Raw genomic sequence first — 10,139 nt, 5'->3', positions numbered from 1 at the left:
TTCCCTGGGGTTGGGGGGTGGTCTGTGCTTTCTTTCTTTCCTTTTTTTTTTTTTTTAAGGTTTATTTATTTGTTGGAGAGAGAGAGAGAAGAGCGCACGTGTGCGTGTGCATGTGCAGTGGGGAGGGGCAGAGGGAGAGAGACAGGGAGAGAAAATCTCAAGGAGACTCCATGCTGAGCAGGGAACCAGATGCAGGGCTGGATCTCAGGACCAAGAGTCAGTTGGGGTAACCAATTGTGCCACCCAGGAGCCGGGTTCTGTGCTTTCTAAGTGGGCATAGCTAATTTCATTCCTTTTCACATTCCCTTCTGGAAAAAAACCACCTCTTCCTCTTCTAGGTACCTCGTTCTTTCTCTGCACAACCTTCAACTATTTCCAGAAGCCATTCCTGACCATTCCTCATGCTATACAAGGTTGGGTGGTTCTTCCTGATTCCTATAAAACAGTGAATATCGGGACGCCTGGGAGGCTCAGTTGGTTAAGCATCTGCTTCAGCTCAGGTCATGATTCCAGGATCTAGTCCTGCATCAGGCTCCCTGCTCAATGGGGAGTCTGCTTCTCCCTCTCCCTCTGCTGGAGCTCCCATCTGCCAGACAATACACTAAATAACACTTTTCATGCATTATATCATAGCATCCTTGCATAAGCTGGTGGGAGAGAAATCGTTGTCCTCATTTGAAGACTGAGGCCACTGAAGCTAAGAGAGATGGGAAAAAATCCTGAAAGACTCCTTGGTAGTAAATTGCAGGAATTCAAACCCTGGTCTTCCTGGCTTCAGAACCCATGCTCCTAAGCACTACCTTCCCCAGCCTTCTGAATTGTGTCCACATGGATTCCACGTGCCCACTGCATGGCAATGTCATGTGGAATGTGCATCTCTTCCTCAGGATCACAGGCCATTCACTCCCCACCTTTGCGTGTGTGGTGGGTGGGGCTGGGTGCAGGCTGAGTTGTTTTCTAAGTCCTTTTAAAGACCTATAAACATGCAAGAGGGTGGAGGTAGGAGAGGCAGAATGGTAGCCAGTGAGAGTATGGGCTTTGACCTGACAGCTTTGAAACCTGGGTCTGGACCTTACTGACTCTGTAGTCCTGGGCAAGTTACTTAACTCCCTGATGCCTCAGTTTCCCTGTTGTAAAATGTGAAATAGTTACTACCTCAAAAGATTAATGAGTTAATAAAAAAATAATGAGCTAATAAATGTGAAAAACGTAGAATGATGTCTTGTACATATTAAATATTACATGTGTTAAATATCATTACCCTATACACTTTTGAAAGCAATTCAACTGACATTTTCTCCACAAATTTTTCCAAAATCCCCCCTTTGGGTCCTTGTTCTCTGGTGTCTCATTAGGAAATTAAAAAAAAATTAAAAACCACCACCACCACCACTGAAGACAAAAAATATTAGCTTCCTGATATCAAATATATTTATTAATTAAACAGATCACTCATTTTCATGTATGGTTCAGACCTACATGACATAAATCTCATTTTTCGTAGGCTTTTCACTTATGTGCAAAATCAATGTTATTTTGACATCTTCTCCCTTCTCTTGGCTGCTAGGGAACTCAGTCATATTTTGAATCAGTTTTATTAATTGATAAGAGCATAGGATCTGCATAGTTCGCATACTTTAAGTTTTCTCTAGTCCTGAATTTTCATAAACTTTTTAGATTCTCTGATCTTATTTTTAATTAATTCATTTTTTCTATTTTATTGTTAATCTTTGGTAAGTCCCCTCACATCCTCTATGAAATAAAACAGTATAAATGTGTTACTAAAGACTATATTCATCTTTGAAATTCCCTAATTTCTAGCACTGCTTTACATACATAAATTTAGATTGAGACACTGTTAAAGAAAACCAGAGCTGGACAGTAATTAATTAAAGCAGTAAAAAGATATCTTAATCAGGAAATATTGTAAGAGAGGGAAAAAAACCCTCAGTTCAGAACTGCGCTCAATCCCAAACACAAGGAAAAGAGAGAATTTATATACAACTAAGAAATAGAGTGCGGGTGGGGAAACGGTGGGTGGGAAAAGACTAGGAAGGTAGGATAATTCTTGCTAAATTGCTCTAAGAGGGTTCTTTGCTGAAGGCAGGCCAGGGTAATGAGGTGTCACTGGGGATGTTCAAGGATGAGGAGAGGGATCAGATATTAAGGGTGGGGATTTGGGTAAATCATCAGGATTTGACAAGACTCTTGCTAAAACTGGCCTCTTGGAGGACACGCCCAAGGATGGAACGTAGTTGATAAAGAGTTTAGAGAAGCCTGATTTGAGTTTGGCTGAGAGCATGTGAATGTGCCAATATTGAACTATGTCTCACCTACATAAAGAGTAAGTTTCTTATGGTTCAACCTAACACTGTCTCAACAAGTGTTTGTTTTAAACAACCTCAATTTTTTATTTCTTTGAAAATTAAAATGCCATTTCTTGAATGTCTGCCCCCCCTCCCCCGCCCGCCCCCAGCTTGTCAGTTGAGGCTGTGTATTCAATAAATATACTTGTCCGCCTCGGCTCTAATGTGACATGTAGCTGATACCTCAGAGTGTTGTTACTTCCAAGTTCACTTCATATTTAATTTATTACAGAATTCTCCATAACTGATTTTATTGATGAACTGTACAGTGTAAAATTATTATTTGTTAAAGATTTCACAGTACTTTTTAAAAAAAAACAACTCTATAGCTACAAAAAAAAAATCCATTCCTTCATAAAAGCATTTGAGAGAAAAAAATCCAAGATAAAGAAGTTCACAGGATTAAAGATCTATTCTGCTTGCTGTCTTCATCCTGTTCCACATAAACTCAGTGGCCTTATTTTTCAAATAGGCTTTTATTTAGGAAACAGATAAGAGGGATTCAGTTCCTTTCCACAAATATTGAGAATCCACTACCGGTTAGGCTGAGGATAAAATGTTCAAAACGAAGCATATTTCCTACCACTAAAGAGCAGTCCATGGACTGGAGCCGCGGAAACGTAAGAATTTTCAGGGTGACGTGATATGCTCTCTGTTTCTACTTTCTAACTGAAGTCTGTGCTTCTCTTTACCAACTAAACATCTTCCACAATCCATCACCATTAGTTGTAATTTAAACAAATACATTAAATGCAGGAACTAAATGCCAAACTAATGGTGATTTTATTAAAATGTATTTTTACAGTAACCCGGTCTAACAAAATTTAAATGAAAAAATGAAAAAGTAAAATAGATTGGCCAAGGACTCTGAGAAAGTCCCTGAATAGCAAGCCCCTGTCCACCTTCCCGTACCCTTTCCCAGTTAGTGTGAGAAAAGCAGAGGCGACTACAGAGGCCCTTTTGAAAGCCAGAAAAATATACGAAATGTCACATCAAAAATAACAAAGAAAAAGTAAACTCCAGAGCAACTGGAGTTGAATACATTTATTCTATCTAAATCATGCCACCAAAAATGTGTGGCCTTTGTTTTCACAAATTTGTGGACAGAGCCATGGGATTCTAGATTTGTGTAAGATCCTAGAGACCACCTTGTACTGACCTTTGAGTTTACAGATGAAAAACACTAAGGTTCAAAGGGCCGCCTAACCTTATCCAAGGTTAGGACCCAGTCCTCTGACTTAAAGTGCTCTTTCTATCATCCCAGCACATTTCCTGAAACTCTCCATCATTCCCCTCATTGTGACTTTATCATCTGTATTCTACTTTCACATAAAACTTTGTGTGTGTGTATGTGTTTTTTTTTTTAATTTCTCTTTCTATATCACACTTTTGTGGCCATTTGCTTGTCACTGAGAAATATGTGTCAAAAGTCATTACCCCGTGTGATTTTTTTTTAAAGAAATAAGAATGTAGGGCTTGGGTGCTTTTATCTGTCTTCACATTCAATTTCTTCTATTCTCTTCATTTCCCTGCTTCCATACTCCTAAAAATGGGAGGGAGTTGATGCAGTATGACAAAGACGGAGAAATATCTCATGCTTCTTTCAGTCAAAGGGCATCACAGACTAAATGGAGCTTTAAGCGGAAGGCAACGTACTGAACCGAATAGCGGGGATTACATCTGTAAGAATTTGGGCTTTCACTGAACCACTGCGATGGGTGGCGATGACCTGGGTGTAGAGTACCTCCTAGGAAAGTCGGCTAGCCTATGAGCTTTCAGAACATTCATGTGGGCTGGTCCAAAAATAATTCGAGAGGACAATACCTTGAGTCTGTTTCCAAAAAGGGAAATGTCACAAGTCACGAGAAGAGGAAGATAAGAAAGCCAAAGAGGAAGAAGGTTCTTTCTCACACATGTCCGCATTCATCATGCTCTTCATGGCCATTACCTTATGCAGGTGTTGCAACCAACTCATCAAGCGTATGTTTTTATGCCTATAGCATGACTGAGATAGTTGACCAGAGAGAGGTAACTGCCGGGAATCTACCTCCCTGGCAGTGGAGATATGCAGAACAAATCGTTTTGCGATGCTCAGTAAATATTTATTGGGCCCTGTGGTCAAGGCCCTGGAGGAACAACAGCAGACACAAGAAACAGTGTCCACTCTTGCGGAACTTACTTGTCTGACTTCAACACTCAAGCAGCCCAAGAAGAGTGACTGAGCTTTTGACAATCCGAAAAATAAATAGCGTTTTTGAAGGTGTGATCAACTTGAAGGCTAGCAAAGGAACTATTTAGAGCTAGGTACATTTCACGGTGCTTTAAATCTTCATCTAAATTGTGTATCATTAAATATAATTAGTCATTCTAGTAAACATAACATCTTAATGTCTTAAAAAAGAATTCTATTGTCATGGGAGGAAGAAAAAAAGCACAGCTCAGTAGAAAGACTCTCTAGTGCAGATAACCACAGTTTAGGAAAGTAAAATTATTGGGACCGAAGCAAACACAGGCACCCCCATCCATGTGCAGGCAGCTTAATACAGTCTTTGGATGTAGGGTGATAAAAATAGCATCTGAAGGGCTAATCTTTCAAACCTAAACTTATAATTATGCAAACATCTCCTCAGGACATTAGTTCACTTAAAAAAAAAAAGACATTTTAAATATGCCCTTTGACTTCTTCTGCAATGGCTTAAGGTGGCTTAGCAGTTAAAACAAGTAGGAGAAATAATATTTAAGGTTATCTGAAAAGGCATTTTTTAAAAAGTAGATAGAATTGGCACTTTCAGGCACTTGAGTTGAGAAGATTATAGTACAGGGACAATTAGTTTATTTTCTGGCAGCTGGGCTATAAAGAGAAACATTTTGAATTACACAATAATAGAAAACATACAAATTCATCTGTAGAGAAAATTCTTTCTGGACCTTAACCCAAGAAGAAATTTAGCATGTCCACCAGTATTTAAAGAAAAAACAAAACAAAACACCAATAACATCATTCCATGCACTTTATCTACAACCAGAGCTTTACAAAAGATACAGAAGTGCTGTTCTCCTGGTTGATTCACAGACTGGCCTTCCATAAAGGCAGAGGGTGTGACATTAAATCATAACTCAGGGCAGGCAATTTTGTGCGAGGCTGATATAATGGTGTCCAAGCATTCGGTTGGCCTAACGTAATGCTTGACTAGAACTTGAAGCCTTCAGATGAATGGCTAGTTAGTATGCCCACTAAGCTTCTTTTCTCACATGGAGGTGTTTTAAGCAAGCTTTGGAGAAAACTGTATCTCTTTCTTTTTTTTCTCTACTACATTAGCTTTACTGAGATATACTTAATATACAAAAAGTTGTGCATGTATACATTCTGATGAGTTTGGACATAAGCATAAATCCCTTATACCACTGTTGCAATCAAGGTAATAAACATGTCCATTGACTCCAAAAGTTTCTTTGGCCCCCTGGTTTTTGTGGGTGCACGTGTGGTAAGAATACTTAACCTGAGGTCTATACTTGGAAGTTTTTAAGTACACAACGCCATATTGCTAACTGTAGGCATGATGTTGTACAGAAGATCTCTAGAACTTATTCTTCCTGTATAAACTGTACCTTTATACTCACTGGACAATTCTCCATCTTCCCCAGCCCTGTGCCCTGGCAGCCGCCATTCTACTCTCTGCTTCTATGAGCTTGATTCTTAGATGCCTCATATAAGTGGAATCATGAAGTATTTGTCTTCTGTGACTGACTTATTTCACTTAACATTAGGGTGTGCTCGTTTTCCTTCTTTCTGTGATGTTTATAAAAGAGGACATCATGTCAATGTTTTCACTCACACATTCCAAGCATGGTTTTAAGACAAAAGCCAGGGGATGGTGATAAAATTCAAATCACAGTTTACAACTCTGAAGGTGTTCATTTGCTCACAGGGAAGATAAGTCATTGACCATTAGTTAGTCACGTTAAATTGAGAAAGATTGTTTATCAAGAGGGCTGCAATTATTCCCCTCCTTATGGCCACACTATTTGCAATGTAACCTTGTAGCCCCAGCCATCAAGAGATAGAGGTCATCCCCCTACTGCTTGAAACAGAGCTTGCTTTGAGACTTGCTCTGACAAATATGGTATGATTGAAGTGACAGTGTGTTGGTTCTGAGCTTAGAACTTCATCTGGGTCTCTTGAAATCCCACTGACACCCTGTGAAAACAAGCCAGGTCTAACCTGCTGAATGATGACAGACACCAGTCTTAGGCATCCCCTAAGGCGACCAGCCAACACACAGGCAACCTGCAGAAAGAGAGCTCCCTAGGTGATCTGCAGCTTACTTCAGGTAGATGCATGAGGGGGCCTGGCCAATATCAGAACTGCTCAGCTGAATCCAGCTTAATTTATTGACCCACAGAATTGTGAGCTAAATAAATACTGTTTTAAGCCATTAGCTTTTGGATGTTTTTTTGTTTTGTTTTGTTTTGTTTTGTTTTTACCACTTGCTAACATATATATTAAGAAATTACCAATAATAGTACTTTATATTTGCACTTTATTGTTGAAAAGGTATTTTGCACATACCATCACAGTTGCCTCCTATCCTGAGTCTTTTTATTACATAAAGAAACATACCTACATTTTCCTTATAAGGCTGTGAGGACTAACGGAGGCATGTGGACTGGAATACAGTAGGTGCTCAACGGATGTTTCATCCCTTATTCTCCATGGCCCAGTTTCTCAACTTTTGTTGTTGTTGTTGTTGTTGTTATTGCCACCCCCAACTGGAGAGTTTTTAGACATTTTTTTTTCTAATTGTTACCCGCCCCCCATAAAACTTTAAAGCTACAAACACATTATATACCTATTTCTGTACAGTATATAAATCTGTGCTTTATGCATAAAGAGTAAGACTTGCCCCGTAATAACCAATTTTAACCTCCCTGGGGGAGTACATCATTCTCATTGGGAATACATGCTCTGTTGGTATCGTGATAGGCATTCTTGTTTCATGCTGACCCTGGAATCATGAAGTGATTGGTACTAGGGTGCAGAGCTTAAGAACTTCAGGCCTGAAAGGTTAACCTGGGGCATCTGACTCCAAGCCAAGCGCTCTTGGTATTCTATCAAAGAAGAGAGCCTGGGTTCAAACGTGCATTTCATTTACGGCTGGATAAATTGAATCATCTATCTTTACAACTCTGGGGTGAAAACCAACTAATTAAACGGCTTGTAGTTGTTATAGTGAAGGAGGGAAAAGCTCTATAAATGCTTAATAATCACGTTGACAGAACTGGAAGATGCTATTTGCTTCTCTGTGTAGAGAGAGTGTTTTCAGATGAAGAGAATTCATTCTCTAGAGCCATCCATCCAGCCTCTCACTAAATTCACCCGCACTACATTTCTTTAAGGATTTATAAGACAGAAAAGAAAACAGCAGTGAGGCAGATGAAAACATTTCCTGGATACAGGCATAAAACTCTAAGGACTAAAAGTGAGGAGGGGAGCCACAGAGAGGGAAAGGCTGGAGAAGATTAAATGTGTATGTGTCACTAATCACTATATTCAACCTTTAGAAATGCTCTTTGTGAAGAAAGGCATTTGCAGAGAGAGAGTGTATAAAGAAATGTGAAACCGACCTGAGCCACAAAGTTCACAGGACGAAATGTGACGGTTATTAAGCTCCCACTGGCTTGCAGCCAAATGTAGAGTGTGCCCCTGTCCACTCAATTTAACCTGACCTTGGTTAAAGAAGCAATTCTGCTTATGCATATGAGGAAGGGGGCTTGCAAGGAACTGATACATGAAAGCATCCAGAGTCTTCACAACGTTTAGTTTACTTATCAAGGACTTCCGAGACTGAGCAATTACCAACACATTCTAAACCAGGCTCCTCCTAGAGGCTCCTGGTTCTCTGAATTCCTCTAATTTTTCAGCCGGATAGAGTAATAAATGAGGAGAGTGATTTTTCTGTTCTCAGATATTTCCTGCAAGAAGAAACCATGGATGTTGTAAATATTTAACAGAAGAAAGAAAGAAAAAAAGAAAAGAAAAGAAAAGAAAAGAAAAGGATGTAGGGAGAAGCCTCAGTAGCCTAGATCTAAAGCCCAATTATTATTTTACAGATGGGGAAACTGAGGCTTCAAGGCAGGAAGTGATTTCTTTCAAATTCACAGATGGAGCTAAAAGGAGAACACATTTACCCAGTGCTCATTGTAACAGGTGAGCTCTTAACCTCCTATGAAACAGTGATCTGCTGTCATTTTAAGTATTGATTTCATTCTTCTATAGTCCCTTTAGGGACACAAACTCATAAAAACTCTTCTGGAATTACCTTTGGCTCTTTCACATTCAGGTTGATTTGCAAGATTTCTCACCCTAGAGAGTCCATTTCAGCCCCTCCCTCTTCCATCACGAGCACCTACTCAAGCCCAGATTCAGGAGAGGCATCACCCATCTGTTATCTGTTCCCAATGGGTCAGAAAAGCAGGCCATCCTATAGCCTGCTGACCACCCCTTCTTCCACACCCTTAGAATGAAACCCTTTTTCAAGTAGCACTCTGACATCAGCTGCTCTTCCAAATGTCTTCCTTCCACAGGAGTTCTCACTGTTGCCAAGTGCATATATTGGTCCCACTGGCTCTTCGATTTGTGTCTGATTTGTGGATTCGGGAGGAGCCCACAGCCTCTCTCTTTTCTGCCTTTCCATCCTACTGCTCCATTCTACTCACCCTTGATGTCCTTCTTGGCTCTCAAAAACTCAGCTTGGTAGTTTTGTGGGGCTGACTTTCTCATAGCCTGTATGAGGCTTCCTTGCTTAGTGCGGTCTACAGTTCCAACACTATTCCCTGCCCTACCTCACCTTATAAGCACTGACCTCTTTTGGTTGATTTAAGGACTCATGCTCTCATTCTCTTTCCTGTCTCTGGGGTCTTATCATGCCTGGATTCTCTTGATTTACTTCTGAACTCACTAGCCTGGATGGAGCCTGAAGAATTTAGATGAAACACTGCCTTCGTGGTTTATCATGACACAGGTGTTTTAGATGGTCCCTAACCCCTATCCTTGTCCACTGAGCCAGAACCCATTCTAGTTCTGGTGCTGCCACTCACTTTCTATGAAATATAAGGAAAATCTTTTCCCTTGTTGGTCCTAAGTGTACTCACTTATGAACTGAGGAGGATGGCTTCAATATTCATTCATTCATTCATTCATTCATTCATTCATCTATTCATTGACCCAGCACACATATCCTGAGTTACTATTCTGTGCTAGAAAGCTTATTGGTGTCAGTTTAAGGGTTCTCCAGGGTGCCTTCACATACAGGTCACATGAGGTCACCTCTCTACTTATTCCTGCAGAAGCCAGAATGACTCATTCTAGACAGGAAGCAGATGGTCATAGCCAGGGCCTGTGGGGCACAGAAGCACCCCTTATGGACTCAGTTGGAGGTATGTGTGCAGAAGGGGAGCCTGGGTGGGGGAGGAAGAAAGGAAGCAGCAATGGATCTATCTCTTCCCAAGTCCTTCCTGCAGCTGAGGGAGGCTGCATCCTGAGGTTGAAAATAGAGTAGGACAGAATTAGCAGCACCTGCTTCAATCTGCAGTCTCACAACCTGAGCTCCCAGAATGAGATGTGCCTGCAGGCGAAAGCGCTTGCCACGGGGAACAGCAGAGGAGCGACGCTGGCCCTGAACATTGTTTTAATTACCAGGTGCCTGTACTCCCCGGGTCTCTTCTTTCCCTCCCCATCACAGATGGGGTGTCAGAGTTGACATTGGGCAGAAG

The sequence above is a fragment of the Ursus arctos genome, unplaced genomic scaffold (assembly GCF_023065955.2).
Source record: "Ursus arctos isolate Adak ecotype North America unplaced genomic scaffold, UrsArc2.0 scaffold_18, whole genome shotgun sequence".
NCBI lineage: Eukaryota > Metazoa > Chordata > Mammalia > Carnivora > Ursidae > Ursus > Ursus arctos.
This window is presented reverse-complemented; position numbering follows the sequence as displayed.